This window comes from Lissotriton helveticus, chromosome 9 (genome assembly GCF_964261635.1).
Source record: "Lissotriton helveticus chromosome 9, aLisHel1.1, whole genome shotgun sequence".
NCBI lineage: Eukaryota > Metazoa > Chordata > Amphibia > Caudata > Salamandridae > Lissotriton > Lissotriton helveticus.
In genome coordinates, this window is record NC_136070.1 from 1122867035 (window position 1) to 1122892874 (window position 25840).

Genomic DNA, 25840 nt, shown 5'->3' on the forward strand with positions numbered 1-25840 from the left:
CAGGGACAGTCAATTGCCGTATAAAGAAGCATACACCATTATGTCCTTGTCATAAATTTAAAAACAATTCCTTTTCCCCAAAAACGATTTTCAAATCATAATTTCAAAACACTGCACATGGGAAAATTACTTAAAATGTCCTTAAGACACATAAAAGCGTTTTTTGATTGCCTTTGCAGCATGTTTGTATCACTTTTAACATGGCTATGTAACACAAACATTCAAAATCTAAATTTTCCATGCACATGTGGGATCATATTTACAAGCAATTTGCGCCACATAATTCATAATTTTCTCCTTAAAGCACACTATTCTCTATCTAAATTAAAGAAGTATTTTCTCACCTTAGCAAATAATTTGAGTTTGAAAACAGTCTCAGAAACACACCAATTTGTCTTCAGCAGAGCAAAAGGTATGCACTCCAGAATCTGCAGCTATCAAAAGCACAGAAATGCTGTAAATCTTCACACATATCTCTCATGTCACCCAATCAAAACTCTTCCCTCACTTTTTTTCAAATGAAAACCCTTCCCCCCTCTGCCATTTCATGCCTTTTCTGCATGGCAACCACCTCATTGGAAGACTTCTGGTGTTTGCAAGTTCACACAACTTTGTTGCAATTGAACTCTGAACTCTCAGTGCACCTGCATATCCAGTGCATTCTTTCATTTAATGATTTTTTATTGACCATTCAAAATACATCTTTCAAAGAACACATCCGTGCACCCTAACTTTCTGTTTTCAGCAATCAAAATCCACCAATCACTGTTACTGCTTCATGAACACAGAAACTCCACAGTTTTTTTCATTTTAAACTCTCATTTTTTCAACTGCCATTTCATTGCCACACTTCATCTGACTGCAGGAGAACCTTCTCTCACCATGTTTTCTGTCTGGATTGTTGGACATAGTTATATTCACTGGGCTCAAAGGTACGTTGAAAACAGGAATTTACCTAACCTCAATTTACAAGATTTGGAAATTAAGTGGTTTGGCCACAGAGGATTAAAATGTCACCAATTGATACCATTGGTGAAAACCTTTATGCATTTGCCCAAACCTGACCTGTTAATTGTGCACTGTGGAGGTAATGACTTGGGCACTTTGACTGGGGTAGGTCTGGAAATGCTTTTAAAGGACACCTTTGAGCAATTGATGGCACTTTTTCCTCAGACTGCCTTGGTATATTCAAATATATGCCAAAGACAGAAATGGAGGTGGTCAAACCAATTTTGTCCACAAATTGAGAAGTCGAGGAAGCATGTAAACAAATCTGTTTCAGCTTACATGAGAGACCATGGAATGGGCTCCCTGTACAACAATAACTTGCGTTACTACATGCAAGATATCTACAGAGGAGATGGAGTTCACTTCTCAGATGAGGGCAACAGAGTTTTCACTCTGAATTTAAGAATGTGCATTGGTACCTACTTATAAGTACCTAAATGTACCATAAACCCAAAAGCTCTTCTCAGAGCTACCCTACATCTAATCACTCACAATTATTATTTTACTCTAACATTTTTCACTAATTTTCAACAAAGTACGCTCCCCCGGGCGCTACCCGGTACGCGAACCGGGAGCTAACCTCGCGAAATTTTTTAAAAAAATTGTTTTTTTCCGCACATATAAGCCTCCTCAGCCACCCTCACAAAACCTAGGGTGTCAAGATAAGTCTACCGTGCCCCCTTCTACCCATTCTGAACATTATTTGCCCTCCATTTTGTATCTTAATTCGACCGAAACACAAAATGGTGGACTCCCGTAACGCTTAAGGTTCGCGTACCGGGGCGCTCACCGGTTCGCGTACCGGGTCGCTCCCTGGGAAGCGCACCATCAAAAAAGGTGGGAAAGTAGTTCACAGAAAAGCCACTGGAGACAATTTCACCAAATATAGATTAGCTCATACTACATACCAATCCCTACCATTTTCACAAATTTGATTGGAATTCCATTTAGTCATTTAGCCTGTAGACCTCTCTAAATACCCTGAGGTAAATTACTTCACAAAACACATCTGAAGTGTTGGAATTGACAACCAATGAAAATGTTACTTTCATTTTCTACTTTTTTTACCTGACATTTCATTCGTTATATACCTGAATATATATAAAGGAAGAGAAGAAAACACAGCCATTTTGACTACTACTTCTTGCTGTACATTTCAATAGTATTTTCACTAATTCCTTCAACTTCTTTCTAAAGGTAAGTTTTTATTTTTAAAACTGAAGTATATTGTGCACTATAAGTTAATATGGTAAACTTTTTCTGATAGATATATACTATCCCTCTGTAGTAGTTATAGATTTAGAGAGACTTCTCTGTTATAGTTATGGATGGAGTTAGGCTTCTCTTGTATAATTATGAATTTACTTACGTTAAATCACATACACTTTTTTAAATTCCTACTTCCACTCTGATACTATACACTGCCCAAAGATAAATTCACTGATAAAAAATGCCTATCTAAAATTATTCCCAACATTGCCCTATCTCTACTAATATATATTTTTTTAATCCAAATTTCAGGCAAAATGGAAGGCGAAAACCAAGTTTCTTTTGAAATGGACCTGCAAGAGAGCAGCCAAGAATTGATTGATACAATTGATCAAATTGACATTGAATTTTTCGATGAAACTTGGGACAATGAACTACTGCAATGTGTACAAGCAGTAGATAACCTCCTTGCAAATGAGGACATTTTACACCCTCAGAGACTACAATGTATATTCCATGATAATTATGAAATTTCTGACAATGAAATGTTAGAAAGTTTAATAAATTATGAAACACAATCACAATAAAAAAAATGCTTAAAAAATAAAGAAAATAAAAAATAATCAACAAAACCAACAATCAATTAACATACTGCATTTGAAAAGTCTCTCATTCTTTTTTCATTGTAGTACGCTGCCCAGAACGCTTCCCGGTTCGCGTACCGGGCGCTACCCACGCAAAAAAAACAAAAAAATATATTTTTTTTTTGCCCCGCGGGGCCCTTTTAAAGCCTCCACATTAAACCTAGGGGGTCAGGGAGGATCTACTATGCCCCCTTATGGTCATTTCCCCCTTTGTTTTGGCCTCCTCTTGTCTCTCAATCCTACCGAGAGACAAGATGGCGGCCGCTACGGACTGTTTAGAATGTTGACAGACACCGGAGAGCCAATCAGCTTCGCTACGCGAAGTTCCGGTACGCGCCCCGGTCCGCGAACCGGGGCGCGGACCGGAGCGCGCTTACAGATATATATCTTTTTTTAAACGTTAATTTCTCAAAATCCACTGGAGCACATATATTGAGACCTACAAAAGGCACATCGGGCTACCAGTCCCTACAATTTTGCCAAGTTTCGTGCAAATCCATTCAGCCGTTCGGGCTAAAAGTGAGGCCAACCGCCCTATGGAAAACTCAATGTTAAAAACACGTTTTGGGACCCCCCTTTTTTCTCGGCCCCCCCTTGACGAACCCCCCCCAAATTTTCAAGGGCTGCTCAGAAACAGAATGTTCCATTTTCCAGAAAATTTCAGCCAATTCCGTCCACAAACACCAAAGTTATTAGACATAGAATTTTCAAAAATCCCATAGGGAAAAAATCCTAACTATATATACCTACTGGCGACCGCCAGTAGGTAATATATATATATATATATATATATATCTATATATATATATATATATATATATATATATTCACTGAAAAAACCAAAGGTTTCAGGAGTTATATAGTTAGGAATTCGCTTTTAAAAAACCTTTGAAATTCACTCAAAAAACTATAAGTTTTAGTGGTGTTATAGTTAGCTGGACATTTTACTCATACAAAACCATTGAAATTGCTCCTATATAGTTAGTTGTACTAACTATATTTCGCGCACCCGCAATCCACTGCTGATGATGTCACATATTAGATTATTCATGACATGGTCAGTGACATCACTGATGACATCTCAAATGACATCACTGATGACATCACTGATGACATCATCCAGTGAATGTGGTTTGCTTCGTTATTTAAATATGCATTATATATATAGCAATTTGCATTGAAGAATAAGTGGATATATATAAATAAATATTTGGATGGAGGATTTAGTAGCAGTGTAATTGACTGTTTACTTGACCAATTTATAATGGCTCACTAAATATAGTGGATAGTGACTAAACTGTGTGAATATCTGTATCACTTTGTCAATTGTTGTGTAAACTGATTCTACAGTTGGTTACTAGCTATGTGAAAGTCTATATTAGTTATTGATTAGTTAACTGATTATTTGTATGTGCGTGTGAAAGTGTGTGTGGTTCGGTGGGGGGTGTGTGACTGTCCAAAGATGTGTGAATAGTTGATTCAGTAGATATATGAAGTTAAAACTACATGTTCTAACAGTTGTTTGGGTGAGTGAATATCTGTATGGGTGTGGTGATGAGCAAATATATTAACATAGTAACTTGTTTATGTCTTTGATCACGTGTACGTTGTTTTTGAGAATCTAGCACTTTAAATAGAATGGCTGCTAAAGTAAAATTACCCGTGAGCAAGAAGTTTGTACTTCGAAACGCGTAGGGTTTGGTTTTCGTGTGCCTTATAAACACCACATTGAGCACTATTTGGGCCCCGGCTCTGGTTCTTTTGGAACTAACATTTTGTGATACCAGGGGTGGTGCATATATATATATATATATATATATATATATATATATATATATATATATATATATATATATATATATATATATATATATATATATATATATATAATTCACCAAACGCCCACTTGCCTTTCAGAGGGCACACACAGCTTGCCTGCCGGGGCGGCTTCAAAAACTCCAACTCGCCCCCAGGACACCTTGTGGTGCGTAATAAGCAAAGCCCACTAGGGGGCCATCAAGGAAATAATAAATTGTCTTTAATGGAGAATAGCGAGTTCGTGTTGCAGTTTGTGAATATGCCCATGAAGAAGAGGCAGCATGCCTCGAAACGCGTCGGCAAGTGAAACTAACCGAATCTGGGGGCGAGTTAGAGTTTTTGAAGCCGTTCTGGCAGTCAAGCTGTGTGTGCCCTCTGAAAGGCAAGTGGGCGTTTGGTGAATAATATGGAGCGCGGTGGCTCAGACCGCGCAGAGGAGCACCGTCTCACTACAGTTTGAAACGCAAGAGAAGCTGAGGGTGGAACTGCATCCCACCCGTTTACAGCACAGCGAGCCTTTCCATAATGAACTCTCCCTGAACAGGTTTGGACCTTACTGAAAGGAAAAACAATTATTCTCAATGTCAAACAGCAACACACCCACTGAGGGGAGACTGTTTACTCGCTATGAGGACTACATGTCCCAGGACACCTTGTGGAGCGTAATAAGCAAAGCCCACTAGGGGGCCATCAAGGAAATAATAAATTGTCTTTAATGGAGAATAGCGAGTTCGTGTTGCAGTTTGTGAATATGCCCATGAAGAAGAGGCAGCACGCCTCGAAACGCGTTGGCAAGTGAAAGTAACCGAATCTGGGGGCGAGTTGGAGTTTTTGAAGCCGTTCCGGCAGGCAAGCTGTGTGTGCCCTCTGAAAGGCAAGTGGGCGTTTGGTGAATAATATATATATATATATATATATATATATTATATATATTATATATATATATATATAAACCTCCAACTTTCCACTTAGTGCCTCCTGCACGGAAAAGTTCGCAGACAACCCAATTCAGCACTCGAGGCAAAGATGTAAAGTACGCTTCTTTTTATTTCATAAGGTGGGTAAAAGTCATCAGACGCGTTTCGGGCACGTCCGTGCCCTTGCTCACTGATAAATTACAGAGCAAACAACAATCATTTAAATTAGGCAGGTTGGCGCCAAAATTTCAAACCAACTAAACATGACAGTAGGACTAACGCGATTCATGAGTCACTTCACCCATACAATTTTGAGCGCCATTTTGTAGTGGTAAAAACATATAGACGAATCAATTGAAGTCATATAACCAAACTGTCGACATAAATGCCACATTATACATTATATATGGAAAGTATATTTTGACTATTATTGTACATATTTACAAAGCTCAACTGCCTTAAAACATATATACGCTTACCAGCATGTCGACATTAATACATCACTATACATTCATTTTTGGAAAGTATATTTTTACTGTTGTTAACCATATTTACAAGGCACAAATGCCATAAATCATCTATACGTTTAATGTCTCTTCCCCTTGTTGCTTATTGTGTGTGTGAGTGGGCTTCAAAATTGCCAATCTAGGGCATGTGTTGTAATCTATCCCTTAGGGTTGCCAGCAAAACATACATTCATATAGATTTTCTATCAAAAACCCCTTTATATTTCGTAATAAATGTTCTCAAAAAAACGGGCATGACATAAAGCATAGTGGCTAGTTATCAGTTATATATTAAACATTTCTATGATTCTCTTTTGATCATAAAACCGGATGTCTAAAGCCCCCTATGCATACAAATGCATTAGACCACTGTACAACACACCTAGAAAAACAGTTTTGCCTCATTAACTCGCTAGTTAGTCCTATATTCTGTACATAGCCCATTCACAATAAATATGATTAAGTTGCTCGGGTGCTTAGGAAGTGAATAAATCATAATAATAGTGCTTTTACTTAATTCGTAACAAAAGACAAGAAAAAGATGTGGTAAGTGCAAAATGTGCTAAAGTGCTAACCTCCTCTCTTTTTGTATCTACAACTGAAAGTAGGGTTTCTATATTAGGCCAACTCATAGTTTGATACAGAACAGAAACACTCAGATGGTTTCGATACTCAAATCTTAGTGCTTTACACGGCTCATATATACTGTATATCTGGAACAGGAGATAAACTTTAACTACAAATTCAGAAAATTGAAATTGAATTCGTTACCCCACTTTATAAGCATATCATAAGAAATTGCTGAGGTCCTCCCCCATGTTAAGCCCTCCCGGACTTTTGCTGTTAAGTAACACTATGTAGCGTGATTCAAGCTGACGCAGTTTTTTCTCAAAATCCCCTCCCCTCTTATTGGGGATTACTGCGTCTATGACAAAATATGTCAAATCTGCCAAGTTCTTGTTATGAACAGCTTGAAAATGCCGAGCTACTGGATAGCTTTGGTCGGCATGGACTATAGCACGTAAGTGCTGCAGGATGCGCTGATGTACTGGCAACTTCGTGCTGCCCACATATTGTAACTTGCAGCTACATGTGAGTACGTACACTGCTAATTCTGTGCGGCATGTATAGTGGCCTTTAATAAATATGGGGTTGACCTCAAAAGGGGTTATGTAACTTCTGGTGTTCACACCAAATTTGCATGCTCTACACGAGCTGCAGCGGAAAAACCCCTTGCGGGGACAGAGCCAATCTTTAGCTTTGCTGGTCTCAGGGTTGTTACTAACTAAGTCATTTCTCATGGTGTAAGCTCTCCTGAAGGTAACAGTGGGGATTTTTGGCATAATGTCTCTCAAAACCTGATCTGTCAGGATAATAGGCCACTGTTGCTTCACAATTTTAGTTATCTGCTTCGCTTGGCGGCTATAGCTGGTGATGAGCCTGACAGTTTTGTCTTGCTCTGTTGGTGTCTTGACATGCCTGTTTGGATCAAGCAGATCTTCCCTAAACATTGCATTTGCTTTCTTTAGCGCTGTATCTAACAATGTGGGTTTGAATCCGCGTTTGATCAGTCTGATTTTGGCTTCCATTTGGCATCTGTCTCTACTCTCAGCACTACTGCATGTTCTATGTATTCTTAAAAACTCTCCATAAGGGATGCTTCTAATGGTGTGCTGAGGGTGGAAACTCGTGGCATGCAGGATAGAGTTGCCTGCTGTCTCTTTTCTATACAGGCTCGTGGATATGTTGTTGTCATTAATCTCTATCTTGACATCAAGAAAGCTCACTTCAGATTGACTGATATCAGCTGTAAACATAAGATTCAGGTCATTAGCATTGATCGCCTGGACAAACCTAGTAGCTGTTTCTTTTGTCCCTTTCCAGATAATACATATGTCATCTATATACCTCCAGTATTTTTGTACATTGCTGTTCAAAAACTCCTTGTGTTCAACCATGAGGACGTGTTCCTCCCACCAGCCCACGTGGAGCCCCGCGTAGCTCGGGGAAAACACGACCCCATGGCGACACCTCGTTCTTGTTTGTAGACCTCATTATTAAACATGAAAGTGTTATTCCTTAAGCATCTCTCAGTCATTTCTAATAGCATTTTGCTATGAGCATGTAATTCAATCGGACGCTTGTCAAGGTAAAACTTCATTGCTCTGAGACCAACCTCATGAGAAATGCTCGTATATAATGTAGCTATGTCCATAGTGATCAATAACAAATCATCTGACCACTTACATTGGCTCAATTGGTACAGGAAATCAGTCGTATCCTTCACATATGCTGGTAATGCAACAACAAAGTCCTGCAGAAAGAAATCGATATATCTCGATGTATTTTCGAACATGCTGTTGATAGCGGACACTATCGGTCGGCCAGGTACTGGTGTTTGTTGCTTGTGCACCTTGGGAATTAGGTACATGTTAGGCATCACAGGGGAATCCTTTTGTAAGAATCTGAGTTCATCTCTGCTCAGAAGCCCTTCCCGTTTCCATTTGTGTAGTTCTGCGCGATAGGATTCATTGATTTTTCTGGCTGTGTTTGCATCAATCTTGGAGTAACACATTGTGTCCCCCAATTGTCTGGACGCCTCTTCTGTGTATTCTTTCTTCCCCCACAAAACGACATTCCCCCCTTTATCTGATTTGTTAATTATGATGTTTTTATTGTCTTTAAGTTTTTTCATTAACAGAGCGTAGGGGCGTGCTTTTACGTTTGGTTTGAGACGTGATTTCATGGTTCGGTGCTGAAGAGTTTTAATTTCATCGATTACCCGGTCTGAAAACACATCAATTGCATCTCTGGGCATGCTTGGATTAAAGGTGGATGCGGGCTTAAAAGGACTTCCTGCTGGTTGGTTGATGTTAATTTCATCCTCTCCTACAACCTCTTGGGTACTGCGTTCATTGTCATCTTCATTTTCAAGGTTTTGTAAATTACGCAACAAATTGACATCTTTTGATTGTAAACCAGATCGTTTTGGCATATTTGTATCACTTATTTTCTTTTTTAGTTCCAACCCTGTTTTCACCGTGTAGTACTTTTGCAGTTTGATTTTACGGATGAATTTAAAAATATCTATCCGGGTATTTACATAGTTAAAGTTGCTTTATATATATATATCCGCAACACTTTAAGTCACCAGCATACAAAGACGAGAAGGCAGACCCAGGTATGGTGCAGAAAACGGGTTTATTTAGAGAACGACCGCAACCACCGTCATAACACGTTTTAGCCTCCTTTGAGGCCTTGATGACATGACGCGTTTCAGTAGCATTTTTTCCGTTTCAAACAGTGCAATTGACATACATGGAAAGTGCATAATAGACATAGTAGTTACACTACAAGCTGGCATAGTGAACCTGATGACACAAAGCCTGTAAATATTAGATCCCCACTGTGGGAGTATGATACATAAGTGCAAAGTACGCAATAAATATTCATGTAGTCATAAATCAGCATGACAACTCAAATAAATAAATTATTAAATAAGTTAAGGTTTTGTTACTTTTGACAGTATAAAAAAGCATCAGTATAAAATTGTTATAAAATAAATCATACAACAGCATATACATAATCTCCTATTAATTAGCGGACAATTTGCATCCTACTAAAAAAAAATCATAAAACCCCCAGACAACCCAGTGGTACATCTGATCAACTTCAATTCTGCCTGCAAAACTGGGTTGCACACTGGCTCTGTCAATAAGAAAGCATAGGTTCAAAGAGGATCCTGCCCAAGTGGGCCAATAATCATTTATAGCTTTTAAAAGTGCAAAATTCTAGTGCATTGAAAATTATAAAAAAAAATGTGCTCTAACCATTTTTGAATTACAGCCGTAAATCAAAGATGTAAAATCATATAAAAAAGAGAGAGATATGTTTTCTTACATTTAAACTCAGTGGAGGCGCGACTGATGCCAGCTAAAAGGTACTGGATGTGAGAACAGTATACATTAAATGCAGGTGAAAAAATCCTCACTGATATTGATTATTGAGACCATATTGTGTTTAACGGTTAATCTCCCAGATGTATTTGGTTTCCGGTGTTTTCTAATGAAGTACTCACGATTGCCACCCCTTCTAAGGGGCAAGACGGTATCCACAGCAAAGTATTTCAAATGTTGTATATTGCTGTCATGGTGTTCCTGAAAGTGTCTTGCCACCGGACAAGCGGCTTCCTTGTTAGTGGTACTCCTCATGTGCTGGAGTACCCGTTTGTGGACCTGCAGCTTAGTGCTCCCCACATAGCCCAGGCCACACGGGCACTACAGCACATATACTGCAAATTCTGCTTTGCAGTTTAGAGCCTTGGTGATTGCAACAGGTCTCAGTTTAAAGGGAGTGGTGTACGTATATATAATCCAAAAGTGCCCAAAGCAATTGAGAACACATTTCCCCCATTAGAAATCTTCCGATATATTCTTTCGAAAAACAAACTGCAGCATTCACGTAAGTTCTTTCTCCTCTTTATTCAATGCGTTTCGAGGCTTCCTGCCTCTTAATCATGGATCACCTTCCCCCATTCAGCAGACAGCTCTGACTCAGCTTTGTTCACTTGCAAAACAGAGCCCACTGGGGTTGATAATGAACTCTGAATTTGACTTCAAATACCAGCTTACATTGGAAATAATCATGCACTGAAGTGAAGCCCACTTGGAGGTATTTAAATGAACAAAGCTGAGTCAGAGCTGTCTGCTGAACGGGGAAAGTGCATAAATAAATCTGTTTGTGCTGTCTGGAGGTGTGCCCCCGTCATTATTTTTTGGAGGTCCAAATAAATATGCCTAAATTCACTATATATAAATATATATACACCGCCCCCCAGACAGCGGAACAGCCCCAACATCGGAGCGCAAGGTGAAGCCGAGTCGGTGGACCTGAGCAGCGCCTGACCACTCTTGGAGGTAGGGACTCATCAATAGTCCTGTGAAGGAGTGTGGCAGACTTTTGCCATGTTGTTTTGATTCAGAATTTCATTGGCCCTAAAAGCATTGCACCCTGTCCGCTGACGTGCTGAGGAGTCACAAGCCAGCGGCAAACAAAATGTTTGACAATTCCCCAAGTGGGGAGAGTGTAATAAGCATGCAAGCTACCAGTTCAGTGAATCGCAATCCCAATGCCAGATAACTATTTAAAAATCTGGAAAAGCTCATGAAAGCAGAGCAAACCAGATGGCGGGAGCATCGGTCCCTCACAAAATACCTGGAGGTGGGGAGAGTAGCAAAGGGACTACGGATAATGCTGGCTCCCAGTTACGATAATCCCGACATGCTTACTGAGTAGACATAAAGCAATCTAGAGTCATCGCAGAAATTAGTAGAAATCCTCATAAAGTATGCTGAGAGCGATCGAGCTGCACTTCAAGTAAAGATCGATGAAGCAAATGCAGACATTGATAAATAGAAAGTCACAGCTGTGACCAACAAATACCAAGAGGAGATGATGACACGACTGCAGTGGGAGGAGGATGTCATAAAGAAACAAAATTCATTCAAGTTTTAATGTGGCAAGTTGGACTATGAACACAGACAAATATTTACCTTCACCAAAAAATACGATTCTGTCAAGGCATCTAGGGCCAGATGTAGGAGGCCATTTACCGACCGGTAACGGCCGATTTCGGCCGTTACCGACCGGTAAATGGGTTTTTGGTATGTAGGGGTCTAAATTTACCGATTCGGTACATTTACCGATTTGGTAAATTTACCGAATCGGTAAAATACCGAATCGGTAATTTTACCGATCCGGTAACTTCGGGATGTAGGTGGGACTCTTCAGAGTCCCTAAGGCCTTACAGAATCGGTATTTTACCACCCAATCCAATTGGGTGGTAAAATACCGAATCCAGTTATTCATGCACACCTATGCCATGTGGCAGACAGACATGCCCTTAGGGCATGTCTGTCTGCCACATGGCACACATGCCAGTATTTGGGGTGCTAGAGGGTGTCACAGTGACACCCCCTGCACCCTTGCTGGAATCGGTATTTACCGAATCGGTAAATACCGATTCGGTAATGCCCATTGATTCCTATGGGTTTCAATGCCCATAGGAATCAATGGGCATTACTGAATCGGTATTTACCGATTCGGTAAATACCGATTTTTACAGAATCGGTAATTCAATTACCGATTTTACCTACATGTCACACCTTCATATTTACCGATTCATAAATACCGAATCGGTAAAATTCGGTATTTATGAATCGGTAAATACGAATTACCTACATCTGGCCCCTAGAAAGGTAGTACCCCTCCCCACTGTAACACCTGATGCAACAATGGTGAGCCCATACCCACCCCAGCCTTAGACCTCAGTAAGGCACCAGATAGTAAATCAGAAAACGAACAAGTGAGGAACTAGAGGTTGGGGTTTCCAATATTCTCCCTGGCCCAAGAAGTGGACAGCTTACGCCAGGACAGAAGACCGACAGTGCGTCCACGTGCACAAGGTGCAAACACCAACAAAAACGCACCAAGAAACATCGGGAGAGACGACAATGCAGTAACCACCGGAAAACAAACCAACAGAAAACAAAGAAATCAATGGAAGCACAAGTAGAATCACCTGTCATCACCCTGCCGACAGTGACTCTTACTGAAGGTGAACACCAGATACTGTCCTTGGGACTCTCCTACAGCCCCAAAAGTGATTTTAATTATGCCCAAACCCGTATTGACATGTACAGATTTGTATGCAAACTTAAACTGCGGAAGTACCATTTATTGCAAGGGTCATCAAAGCACAAACAAATTGAGGCTCCGACAAGTGACACGTCCAGCCCCTTGATTCTAATAGCTGTAATGTTGGATTACTTCAAGATCTCCAACAATTGCAGAAGGAAAATGACATCACTGAGCCTGGGTGTAGTCAAGATGTGTCACTATACGGGGGCATCCAAGACTCACTTTAACCCGAAGTCCACTTTTTGTCCAATCATGCTACGGGACAATATAGATGTATTTAGTGATAATGTGACACAGGAACTGAAAACCTTATACCGGAAGCAAGCAGGAGCCATTAAACATTACACCAGACAAGATAATGTATATTACCAACTGATGACAAAGCAAGCAACTGAGGACATGATCATCCGCCAGTCTGACAAGAGCAGCAATGTTGTGCTATGGCCGCGCGACCTGTACATGGAGGCGGCTTTGAAACAGCTTAATGACAGGGAATGTTACAGGTGCAGCACAATGCCGATTGTCAAGACCTCGTGGAACAATTTCAACACCAGTCTCCTGGCATGGAAGAGTGCAGGGCTGTTAACCACAGAGGAGTTTAAGTTTTTAAAAAATGACCATTCCGTTATGCCTGTTGCATAATTTATACCGAAAATACATAAAGATGTGGCTAAACCGCCAGGAAGGCCAATAATATCTGACTGCAACAGCATAATGGAGAATGTGTCTAAATACGTGGACTTCTATCTGCAGGAACATGTGAAGAAACATCCCTCTTTCATTCAGGACACTTGTGACCTGTTGAGAAAAATAACTGATATCAAGTGGGACTTACTCATTTCGCTAGATGTCTCTTCTCTGTATACGAGCATTTATCACAGAGAAGGGAGTAAGGCAGTTGAGCAGTACTTAAATACAAGACCTATGTGTTTCTTCCAACACAACAAAATGCTACTGGCCATGATTGTAACTTGCCTAGAGAATAACTTATTTCTCTGTCAGAATCAGGTGTTGCAGCAGGTGAGAAGCGTGGCTATGGGGGCTTGTTTCTCCCCTAGTTATGCCTGTTTATATATAGGACTATGGGAGGAACAAGTCCTCAGGTTCACCTATGGTGAAACAATGTCCAACCATGTCATTGGATGGTATAGGTATATTGATGATTTGCTGATAATTTGGAGAGGTATGGAGGAGAGCACCCTCCATTTTATTGAGCAAATCAATGTCAATAACCTAAATTTGCAATTCACAGGCCAGATAAGCAGGGAGTCCATTTGTTTTCTGGATGTTGAAATCACTGTTACACATCATAAGCTAGAAACCAGGTTACACAGAAAACCAACAGCAGGGAACACCTTGTTGAAAAACTCCAGTCAATTCAATTCAATTTATTACTTTATTCGGTTAATCAGCAATAACCATAAAAGTACACAACATGAAAATCCATTACAAAGAAGTACCATACATAGTACATCATAAAAAGGCAATTTTATACTTAAAAGGCTATTAAAATTCATCCATACAAATTGATTTTCGTAGTATAAAAACTTTTTTTTTAAATTCTGAAATAGATGCAACAGTTAATACTGTGTCCAATCTCTGCAATTCTAAAAATGCTGGGCGGCATCGATTTAAATTCATTTCCTTTAAAATTGGGATAAACAATTTCCTGCGTGGCAATATATAGAATTTACAGAAAAATAAAATATGAATGCCCGATTGGGCTGAAGAGTCATCACATGGGCACTCAACTAAATCATGGGACCAGGTGTTCATAACAGGGAAACTCAGAAGTCTAAAAAGAATATTTAGCCTGAAACGTGTCAGGACAAACCTCTCATAGTTGGACATACACAAGGTTAAATATGGCTGTAGTTTGTCCTGAGTTAATATCAATTGGTGTAAATATACAGTCTTTTTCTATACTTCCTCATTAGCTCTTTTCTCTTCAAGATACTCCATACAGTGTTTTTTCAATATCTTCCTCGGGATATTAGCCATTGTAAGAGGATCATCATAATAATTTCGGCAGTCAATTTCAGCAAGGAAACGTTTCACATAGACAAGCTATTTGATCCTGCTCACGTGTTCTAAGTTTAGAACGTCCGTCAGAATTGCGCGATTCAATACACACTCATTTGTTGTCCAGACCCTATGCCAAAGAAGCATAGGCTGGATTTTGATTGTGTCTTCAATGTGTGGCTGGCCAAGTTCCGTGTGGCAAATATAAGTTGAGACACTCTCAGGTACAGCTAGGATGTGCCTCAAAAACATATTTTACACTATTTGGATGGAATTTGTATTGGCATATCCCCAGAGTCCTGAGCCATAAAGAGCAACTGATATACAGGTCGCATTAAAAATTGTTAAGATTTCCTTGATCGCTTTTTTTACCCATTTTTTTAATAAAGTTTTTTAAGGCCATTATTGATTTCGAAAACAAAAGGCTTCTTACTTTTACAGCCCTTGCCCATGTGCCAGACTCATGGAACAGGATACCTAAATAAGGGAAGTTAGTGGTGGAATCCAGGCGACTATCATTTATATACATGGCTTTTCTCCGTCTACTACTACCTGTGCCGCAGTTCATGGAGAACGTTTTTGTACAGTTAATTTTTAGATCCAGATTTAACATAAAGTTATTAAAAGATGTTATCAAGTCCTGTAGGGCAAGCGGTGTCCGTGCCATTATGACCGCATCATCTGCGTACAAGAGTGCAGGGATTGATCTTTTACCTACCATGGGCATATCCCTGCACTCTTGTAGCAGAATTCTTTCGAGGCCAATAATGTAAACTAGGAATAAAAAGGGGGCCAGGACGCACCCCTCGCGTACCCCACGGCCTATCCCAAAGGATCTAGTGCATTCTCCATCCTTCCCGTAACGGACAACTGCTGTGGCACCTGAATATAGTTCCCTTAGAAAACAAGTGATATTTTCTTCCACCCCTAAACTTTCTAATATTGCCCAAAGTTTGCTGTGGGAGACGCAATCGAATGCTGACGTTAGGTCAACAAATATATACGTTCCCCCTTTGCCCTGGTGTATTTTTGGTGCATAATAAATAGGTTTAGGACCTGCTCTATTGTTCCAACTCCCTTCTGGAAGCCATATTGCAGGTCAATGATTATCCCATTGTCCTCTGCCCAGCTTTGAAGTCTCCCTAAAATGACGCTCCCAAGGATCTTTATGGATGCATCTAGAAGGGAAATGGGTCGGTAGCATGCGCAATTTTGCCTATCTCCCTTCTTGAATATTGGCACAATTACCGAAGTGAACCAAGAGGCATTTAGACTCCTCGCAAAGGCAGCATTAAAAAGTTGTACAAGCATAGGCCCCCAATAATCAGTATTGTGCTTAAATAAATCCGCTGGGATGCCATCCGGGCCTGCAGCTTTTCCGCCCTTAGTTGTTCTTAGTTCCTTCTTTCAGGGTTACAAACAAATTCATGCCCTTAACCTTTTCGTCCCCAGATATATCAGGTAACAATTGATATGTCCCTTGTGTAGGGCTATACAACTCGGAGAAGTGGGTTACCCATTCGTCCTCAGTGATCGCTATTTCTATGTGTGCTTTTGTATCATCATAAAGAAAGGGGGCATTTACCGCTTTCCAGAAGGCAGATGGGTCTCTAGAAAGCGAAGCCTCACAAAGGGATTCCCAGGCATCCCTTTTTATTGCAACTTTCCGTTTTTTCAGTGCCTCATTATAGGTTTTCCTCAGCCCTCTAACCAATAAGAGGTCGCGTGGATTCCCATGCAGGGCATTTTTAAGATTAGAGAGGGCCTTTGTGCATGCTGAATCAAACCATCTTGTGTTAGTTTTCCCCTGATTATTTGATTCAACCCACAAAATATCCTTGATAGAGGATGCAATAAAATTAAAGTGTTTAATTATACATTGACTGTCTGCTTGCTCATCCAGACAAATCAAGAAACTTTCTGAACATTTACTCAACAATTTATTCAAAAAAATTTCTGGGTCCAGTTTACTCCCTCCAATTAAGTGAGTAGCCGTTTTGCCTTCCAAGTATCACGTCTGGGACTAGCTGCCTAATTGACTGTTGCCTATCTAAATCCCGAAATGGGTTTTCGATCTCCAGAGTTAACGGTCGTTGATCGCTCAATACAACATCAAGGGTCTTAAATTTTTTGATCTGGCGTCCATACCTAGTGGGGAATAATATAAAATCAATTGTGGTGGACGCTCCCCTACCAATAAAGGTCAGGACAAAGGGGGATCCTGTTTGACCAATTTCATTCACATACCCAAGATCACTAGAGAACAATATTTCATTTAGCAAATCCCCCACACGTGGTATGCCCAAAATGAGTGAGGCTGGTGTCCTGGTCCAGCATAAGACCACAAATGCCTTGTCGGCCCCGTTTACAAAGAGCACAATTAACCCCCCCCCCCCAAATAACCGATACTTCTTTTATGCTTGTGTCCATTTCATGTTTTAAATCAGCACCCAACATTTTTATAGTCTGAACAATATCAATAGTTGAGATGTTAATATAGAAATTTATGATAATAACACTGGCAGCCTTATTAATACCTATCTTCACCAGCTGATAATAACTGTTATGGGATAGTAATGGTACTTTCTCATATTTGAGCTGGTTGGACAGGTACATAGACAAACCACCATTAGCCCTGCCATGTGGTCCCCACACTGCTGGTATAAACATGGTTTTATATCCGGAAATATGTATGGGCTCTATTAACCATGTTTCCTGTAGACCAGTGGTTCACAAACTTTTTTGACCCGTGGCTCCCTTGACCTAATTGGCAGTTGGCCGTGGCTCCCACCATTTTTTTACTGGTGGGCGGGTTGGAGGGGATGTAAGCCCGACCTTGGGAGTGCTTCCTGTTTTCTTCCTTAAATTAATTGGGATGCAATGAAGGTATAATAATCATATTGTAACAAAATACGTTTTATATAGCTGTGACTAGACCCAGAGGTATCAGAGCGCTTTACATGAGAAAGGACATTGTTTCAGAACTTTAGTCTAGTAGCTTTGTGTTTACCTGCCTACCTATAGGTCAACGAGACTAAGGAGAAGCCACCCTAAAAGTAGAAAACAATGCTAAAGAAAATTCATTTTCAAAATGTTAAGAAAGCTAGATGTAGAAAGCACAGTGCAGACTCCTCTATTTTATATCTGAGATCAAAAGCAAAAATATTTCGTAACGTGCAGAACAATTTGACAACTAAATCAATTAGACAGCAGAGGGAGGCCTGAGATTGTTAGTAAGTAAGTAAAATGTATTTCAGTTAACTAAAACCGTAAACATTTCCATGCAGTCAAAACCAATTATTTGTGTTAACCTCGACAGAAAACCGTATCATTAGACTTAAGTAAAAACAGACATTATGACCGATTAGCCGTATAAGTAAACTGACAGTGAGGAAAGTGGACTGGCATTAGGTTACGGTCATTTAGATTACTTCACTGTGCACTGTGTGAGCAACATCTTAAAAAAAGATTTTTCAACGACCTGTTCCGATTAAACGTTTTCTAGCAACTGTACCAAGCATGAGTGGATTAAAACATTGAAGCCAGCGTGGAGCACGGAGGCAAGTTTAAAGAAGGCCGTCTGACTGACAGAACTGCTGTCTTCCTGCGCCGTATTAAAGAGTCATTTTTCCAGGCTGCAAGCTGCAGAGGACAGCGGGTACAGAAGACGGCACAAGAAGTAACTTCCCCTCCAATGGCCAGAGCTGGTATGGCATTCGTATGCCAGTAATAGAGACTACCTCCGAAGCCTGTAAAACACACGTACGTAAAGTCCTCGGTTTTTGCAGGTGGGACGTATTTTGACAGAGGCTGCTTCACTTTTCCCCACTGTGGTCGCGGCGCCTCTGGCTCCTCATTACGGCGCACCGGGGCGCCAAGGCGCACAATTTGGGAACCACGGCTGTAGACCCATGATATCATACCTATTTACAATACTTCCCCATATAGCATTATTTATTTTGGATTTTAATCCTGCCACGTTCCAGAAAATAAGGCAACATGTTTCCTTCTTTTCCAATGGTGCTAATAGAGTTCCTAGACACAGTACTCACCACTGGGGTTCCCACCCTTGCCATATCGCCCATTACAACTAGACCTCTAGATGTTCCACAATCTCCTACCTTAACTATTTCAGTTTCAGAGATGTACTTGGTCAGTTCCCCCTCTTGGGAGGTGCCTCTCTCTGGGGGGGCAAGATCTACATTGTTTGAATCATCCATCCCCTCACAGGGCATAACTACTTCTATATTCACCTTGTCTATCACACTACCTTCCGAAATAGGTTTTACATTGAAACTGGGGGTATCACTAGTAAGTCAATCAACCCCTTCTAGGCTTGAGAGTAGATCAAACCGGTTAAATGTTGCAATATTATAACCAATTAAAGCAGGACCTACAGTACTCCGAAATAGGTGTTTCCTGTTTGGCGTCTTTCAAAGGTCATGTGTGGAGGTCTGGGATAGAAATCCCCTAGTTCCCACGTGACTATTCCTCCATCTCCTATTTGAGTTTGCCAACTTTGGAGGTAGGGAATCACACGTTTGTCCCTAAAATTCACTATAACCAGATCGCCCTCTATATCCTTAGTCATATGTCGCTTTCAGGGGGGGGGGGCCCAGCCCGGCCCCGAACGAACTTGGACGGCCTTAGACGGCCCGCCCTTTGCCCGGGCTTCGTCTGGGCTCGTCCCGCGCGCGTCCCGCTTGCGCAGGATAGGGCGGAATTAAATAGAGGGAGGAGGAGGGGTCGGGAAGAGGAACCAGCTGCGGCGGGTGATTAGCGCTAAGCCCGCTGGTCCTCGCAGTCCCGCCTGAGTGTCAGCAAAGTCCGGCCCAAATCGGTGAGCTCTCCACTGTCCTCGCTTCAAGAATCCACTGGTCAGGGAAGGAAAATTCCGGGTAATGCTGCCCAAAAACGGCTGCGAGCGGCCCCCGTGGAGCGGGGGCCGCGAGCCTCAAGTACTGCAGGAGGAGGGGTCGGGAAGAGGAACCAGCTACGGCGGGTGATTAGCGCTAAGTCCGCTGGTCCTCGCCGTCCCACCCGAGTGTCAGCAAAGTCCGGCCCAAATCGGCAAGCTCTCCACTGCCCTTGCTTCAAGAATCCACTGGTCAGGGAAGGAAAATTCCAGGTAATGCTGCCCAAAAACGGCTGCAAGCGGCACCCATGGAGCGGGGGCCGCGAGCCTCAAGTACTGCAGGAGGAGGGGTCGGGAAGAGGAACCAGCTGCGGCGGGTGATTAGCGCTAAGCCCGCCGGTCCTCGCAGTCCCGTCTGAGTGTCAGCAAAGTCCGGCCCAAATCGGCAAGCTCTCCACTGCCCGCGCTTCAAGAATCCACTGGTCAGGGAAGGGAAATTCCAGGTAATATATATATTCGTATGTTACAGTACATGTGTGTTTGTAGTGGCTTAGAAGGTCAGCATTGAAGAGCTGCAGTGCGTGTGGTCTAATATTCCAATGGCACTCAGGTTAGCAAAATCACATATATAATGTACATTCTTCAATCAGCACATTAATCTGGAGGTGGTAATGATCCATTATCTTTTTGAAAGTCAGCATTTATACTATATCAGGGTTTACGGTAGGAATTCTTTTACAATGTGCACTTTTATGCACTCTATTTCTGATTCAGCACAATGTTTTAGTTTAGTACTAATTCCTCGATTTCAACTTTGGAAAATACTTCTCTTTCATAGGTCATTTCTTCTGGCATTCATTTTTCTGTGTAGTTATGCATAAACATTTTGTGAGCGGAGACCATAAATGTCTCTTTTGGCAAAAGTAATATGTTTTGCAAGATGAGGAGTACCAGTGAACTGATTTAGTATATATTATCTTATTTGAAGAAATCCTGAGTTCGCCTTTTATCAATGTCTCTGAAACCTATCTCTTTTTTTCTTAAATATAAGGGCATTTGAGCACAAAGGGTGGTGGTATGTGATGTTACCAAAAAATGCATCAATCTAACAATCTGCCATTTACCATACCATTATTATTTGAAACTAGTCTTTTCCTACTTAAATATGCCTTTTGACAACACTACAGCAAACAAGAGTGATACCATGAATTATGATGGGAACTCTAGATCATTTCATCAATATTTCATTGAATAATTGCACATTTTAGGTACACATTCCCTAAGGGATAGAGGAGAATCAACGATATGATGAGTGTTATTCACTGTTTACTAATGGTAAGAGATTACACTGGATCTTAGAGCCATCTTGGCAAAAATATAAACCTTGAGATGCCTAAATTATGGTAAGTTAGAGATTCAATAATTATGGAAATAAAACTTTGATTTACGATTTCAAACATATTGTTTAAGTGAGAAAGGTGACGTTTTCGGGAAAAATTTACTGATATTCTGTTCATACTCATCTTGATGATTGTTTGATTCCGTGCATTTTAGATAGAGGCATATTAGCAAGATATTTATTTGTTCTAAAATGATGAGCAGATAAGGTCCTGAATGGGATCAAGATTACAGCATTAATGATTAAAAAATATTATTATTATTTGTTATTATAATAGTTATTTTTCTTCCTCCTCTTCTTATTTTTTTATAATTATAGTCCTTCTTATTATTATTATTATTTGCTCTTATTATAGGTCTCTTTTTCTTCTTCTTAATTATTATTACATGAGCAGAGGCGGGTGGCTGTTCCTTTACAGTAGATGATTGCTTGTTTGAACAGGTGAAAAGGGCTTGTAGTTCCTTACGTCAAGGCAGACCATGTGAAAAGGGCTTGTAGTTCCTTACGTCAAGGCAGAGGAGTGCGTAATAAATGCGGTGTAAATGAGTCCAATGCAGAGAAACGCGTGTGACCTAGCCCTCACTCTGCCTCCAGGCAGGCAGAGAGAGCAGTAGGTCACACCCTAAAGAGCCCTCTCACAGGACCCATGGGGCATTGCAGCGCTGTCCCCATGAGGAGCTAGCCTGATGATGAAGCATGGCACCAACATGGGTGTGTGAGGGCAAGACCTTCCAATAAGGAAGATCTCCCCATTACATATACACAACAACCAGACTTCTTCTGTAAAGGAGCAGCCACCCCGTTTTGTACATGTATATGTTTCCATTTGGGAATATTGGAGCTGAACTATGAACTGCTCCTTATCCCTTCCTCTGTGATTAATTATATTATTATTATTATTATTATTATTATTATTATTCTGTTCAGGTCATACATCTTTATTCAGCATTTGTCATAACAGCATTTGAATATTTCATTGAACAATTATAGTATTGTTGTATATAATATGCTTACATGATAAAAAATATAGTTTACATCAACCAAAACACATAAAAATGCAATAAGAGAAAGATGTTGAAATAATCTGCAGTCAGTCCTCATAATCTAAAATAAAACATAAAAATATCGAATTACATGCTGCTTATAAAGTCCATTATATGGATATAAAATCCATGTACTACATTTGTTAATAAGTTATTGATTTGTACCATTTTTTAATACCTAGTGCACACTCAATAGAGATTACAATCGCCAACACTTTGCTGAATGCAGTCCGCCTTGTGCACGGAGAGTCACCTACTACTATGGAGGCTTGCTGGTGCGGATTCTTAGCGTCGACGGAAAGCACACACGAGGATACAAATGCAAGAAGCTCTGCTACAAGGTAACAGCAGGACACAGACATTGCAGAGTGCAGTACTTGATATGAAATAACATATTAATAACAATGTTGCTAATAATGCAGCAGGTTTAGATCCGCTCTCATACCCCTTCCCATCGCAATTAATTAGCTGATTGGTGGGGGTTTCGTCTTACATTGTAGATATATTTTTTTTCTTGTTTTTTCTCATCTAATAGAAAAACAGGTTAAGCATTGAATGTTGACATTTGGTCTGGACAAATGTATGCAATATTGCATACTCTCTTTTGCTCCTTTTCTTCTTTTTTGATTCTTAACACTGCCAACTGCTTTCTTTCGTGGATTTATTGTCGAGGGGATGTGGCTACTGCAGCGGGACCTATGGTCTTGTGCTCGCAGTCTTCTGTCATTCCATCAACAGCTTAGGGGAGATGATTCCTTTTTCAGGACACATGGGGGGAGGCTTGGCGGTGGGAGGGGGTTCTCTTTTACACAGGAAGCAGATATTCCAGCTTATTCTAATTACTCTCACAGGTGTTTTTTGCATCATGGTTGTGGAGGGTGGTCAAGGAGAATTGTGGGGGTAAAAAGCAGAAGGGAATGGTCGCAGGGAATAATGTGATGGGTAATTGATTTGCAATTATGAGACTAAGTTGGTTTGAAAGATTATTGTTTAGATATTCAGATATAAAGCAGAGGGAATGGCATAGGCATACAATTCCTGGATTTATTATTGCTACTTCATAATGGGAGTAATTAGATGTATGTGTTGGAATGTTTCCGGCTTAAATGCAACCAGTAAATTCCAGTTCGTTTTGGAGGAGCTGAAGCTGAATAAACCTCATATAGTATCCCTTACAGAAATGTACTTAGCATATGAAGACAGGAGGTCTGTTTAATCAACTGGGATATAATGTGATTGTTTGTACATCTCAGACCGTGTCTTTCAGAGGGGTAGCCTTACTGATGGACAGGGCATTCCAACATACTCTTACTAAGGCCTCTTCTGACCAGCGGGGAAGATGGGCAACAGCGCAGGTTCTAATCAATGACATAAAGTATGTGTTGTGTACCATTTATGGACCTAATTTAGATGAGTAAGAACTTTTTGACATGCTAGCACTAGAATTACTGGAGTGGCAAGGGGAGTTATTAGTTATAGGCGACTTTAACTGCATCATGGACCGTGCCATATACACTATTAATCAGAGGACTTCATCAAGGATGGTGAAAGTAAGGGCCTCGGTGTGCTAAGATGGCTCATCTGCATTGTCTCGGAGATGTATGGTGGACATTATTTCCAAATAAGCCAGGATATACATACTATAATGCCCCACATAACCAGTGCTCTTGGATCAATGTGGTTTTTGCTATTAACAAAATATTGGCCTCTGCAGACATGGAGGTATAACCTAAGATAACTTCAGATCACAATCCTATTTTGCTTCTGTGCCAGTTCGATGTGACTAGTAAGCAGAGAGCATTTTTGTTTCCTCGACATATAGTTATGGACACAGAATATGTTTCATTATTTAAAAAATTCTTGCAACAGAATGTTGGCTCTGCTTCCCCCCTCCTCGTTTGGAATACAATGAAGGCTTTTATAAGGGGTATCACTCAGCAACAAATCTTATGACAAAACAGAAGTAAAGAATCTGCTACAAGAACAGTCGGTCAGGCAATTTTACAGTTAAAATGTCTTCATGCTAAAGAGATCAGACAAGGGGGTGTGTAAATACAAAATCAAATATATCTTTCTTTGAGAAGTGGGTTATTTTGGGGGTGCTATTGAAAGAAAAGAATGCAGCTAGATGCAATAGATACCGCTCTCTTCAATATGAATATGGAGACCATGTGGGGAGAATCTTAGCACATCAGCTTACTGATAAAAAAGCTCGGAGTCAGATGAAGGTCATTAAAGGCGAGATCAGATTAGTGCATGCACATCCCCATTCAATAGTTGAGCAGTTTGCTCAGTTCTATCAGAATCTATATAGCCAATCTGACACTTTTGATAGAAGTAGATATACTTAGTATATAAGGAAGAGTGATCTCCCAAGGCTTAATGAAGAACAGGCGAATGATCTCCATCAAGGGATTTTGCAAGGGGAGATTCAGGAAGCATTATCAGCCTTGCCTTCTGGAAAGGCTGCGGGAGAAGACGCTATACCAGTTGAATTTGACAAAACTTTCACAGACTGAATCGTCCCATTCATGAGTAAAGTTGTACAACATATAGGGGAAAGTAGGAAAGTCCCTGATTCATAAAATATGACAAATATTGTTTTTTTTAAAAGAATAAACCCCCAGAAGAATGTTGGTCTTACCACCCCATTTCTCCTATAAAGGCGGACACAAAGGTTTTTGCAAATATTTTGGCAACTTGATTAGCACATTTGATGTCAAGCCAGCATCACAGGTTTATTTTAGGTAGAGGCATCACAGCTCATGTGAACTCAGCCATAGTTGCTTTTGATGTAGCAAAAAAACTAGGATCAGAAATGTTGCTACTGGATGCCGAGAAAGCATTTGATTGAGTTGCCTGGGACTGTCTCTGGGCTATACTGATGGATTTGGGCTTGGGGCATCGGTACTGTAAGTGGGTACAAGCTCTGTATAATAAACCTATGGTTAAATTGGTCTATTTACAATTACAGTCTACCCATTTTGGGATCCACCGGGGCACCAGCCAGGGATGCCCCCTTTCTCCATTGCTTTTTGCATTATATATTGAGCCATTTATACGGTCACTACTTCTGAATGCACATATACCTCCAGCGCGATCTGGCTTCTGTGAGTGAAAGGTAGCTGCCTATACGGATGACATAGTGTTTTTCCTGCTGACCCGGCTACTGCCATAGATGCTATTAAATCTGAGTCCGTTTTTCAGATTACAAACTAAATTTAAGTAGACACAAGTCTTACTCAGTTGTCAATCTAAAGTGGTAATCCAGGGATGATGTTCGGCAGTTACTCATCTGGGGTTTACGATTTCTTCAACGGTGGAACTAGTAATAGGATTAAATTACAACCCCCTGTTGCAGACTGTAAATAAAAGTTTTAAGAACTGGTATAAATTACCTATTAGCGGAGATAGGGAGATGCTACATCATTAAGATGAACATACTACCAAAATTCTTATATTTGTTTTGCGCAATCTCCCTACAGTTCACAAATCCTTATTTCCAAAAATTGTAAGGGGCGATTAGTAGTTTTATCTGGGGATGAAAGCAACCACAACGGGCCATAAGATGTATTAAATTCCCTGATGAACATGGGGGCTCCATCTCCTAGATTTCAGGTTGTATTATTTGACCTGTTTTGTGGGATGCCTATGTAGCCTCCTGTCCATAGACAGTTCAGACTACTGTTACTACTTTGCATTATACAGAACAAATGACCC